The following is a 1667-nucleotide window of genomic DNA, read 5'->3' on the forward strand; positions in this document are numbered from 1 at the left end:
TCATACATACATACATACATACATACATACATACATACATACATACATACATACATACATACAGTGTGTCTCGCTCTTTCTTTTTCGAAATATCACACAGTCTTTTTTTCTTTAATTCCAATAGAACACATTTAATCGTGTTATCTATCTTTCTTTCTATAATGTTTCCTGTTTCTTTCTCCCCGTTCTCTACATCTTACGCTCTTGATCATGCACTTTTCCTAACTCTTTCATCTCCTCTCAAAACAACGCGTGGGTGACGTGTGTCTCTCATCTGTTCAAATAAACCGTATTGAACATAATAATAGTATGGTGATGCTTCTATAAAACCATTTATATTTTATGGTCCCTGTCAAGGCAACCTGGTGATGTTAAAACCAGATGAGTCGATGAAACTCACTCAACGGCTGGAGTTTTATTTTAAAAGACTATATCCAGTTTGTAAAATGTTCCAAAAACCTTATATTTACCTCTCAACAGTCAATCTCTTTAAATGTCTTCAAAACACTTTCTCCACTTTATTTATTAAGATATCAATGCATGTTCCAGACAAAGGCAGAAATGTGCGCCGTGTTTTAAACTACCAGGTGGAATCGATAACTCAGTTTTATCCAAAACTGGATATTACTGTCTTTTAAAATAAAACTCCAGACGTAAAGGCAGGATATTACTATCTTTTAAGACAGGGTCGTTCTTTGATATTACCTATTCTGTAACTAATGGGACACCAACGCCAGACATAAATAAAATAACGAACGATTTCAAAAGATAAATGTTGCGATCGTATCCTCAAGAAAGAAACAGAAAACTTTTCTTTTTGTTAATGCTCTATATGTCATTTCCTTAAAGCGAATTATGAGTAGGTGTCAGAGATAAGGAAATCGAAATGATCAATGTGCTTGCTGCGATATTATTTCAATTGTAAAAAACTCATTTTAAAACACTAGACACGCCAAGGGTTTTGATGAGTCACATCGTATACTCACCCTTGAAGCTATCAGGCGACAAAAACCCCGCTCACAAAGGTCGTTCTCTTCCTTTTGACTGCTCGACAACATTATATTATGTTTTGGAGCCTCGCGTCTCAGTTTTCTTTTGACTCTTTATCCGAATTTTTGGTTAAAAGGAATTTTGACATCACACACAGCCGTTCTGTAAGTAAGATAATTGCGTCTTTCATGCGTGATGCTGTCGCGACCCAAACATGGCCCCATTTAGAGGGAAGACACACGAGTGAGAGTAGCACCTCAAGTAAGCTACAGCTGGAGGTCTCAAGTTTCCTTTTACCCAACTTTGAATAGAAATGGGCTGGATGCGAAGGTTCTCTAAAAAAAACCCTACTCAAACCAATAAATACAGCAGTACTCCGAAAGCGGGGTTGGAACTCAGAGTAGTCAAAGGGCATTAAAGGCAAATCCCTGCTTCTTTGCCATTGACATCTAAATCGTTTCTTCAATAACAGCTTCGAGAGCAACTTCTTTCTTTGTAACACTACGAGATAAGCTTTTTTGCAGGCCAAGATAAAGCTCAGATCTAACTCCTCTGCCCTTGATACCGTTGATAATATTTTTTTCATATTCTTCCCTTTTATTCATCCTAAGTTTAAGTGTTCCAGCTTTGCCACTCTGGTGGTGGTGGTGGTGGTGGCGGAGGAGGAGGAGGAGGAG

Source organism: Aplysia californica, unplaced genomic scaffold (genome assembly GCF_000002075.1).
Source record: "Aplysia californica isolate F4 #8 unplaced genomic scaffold, AplCal3.0 scaffold00265, whole genome shotgun sequence".
Taxonomy (NCBI): domain Eukaryota; kingdom Metazoa; phylum Mollusca; class Gastropoda; order Aplysiida; family Aplysiidae; genus Aplysia; species Aplysia californica.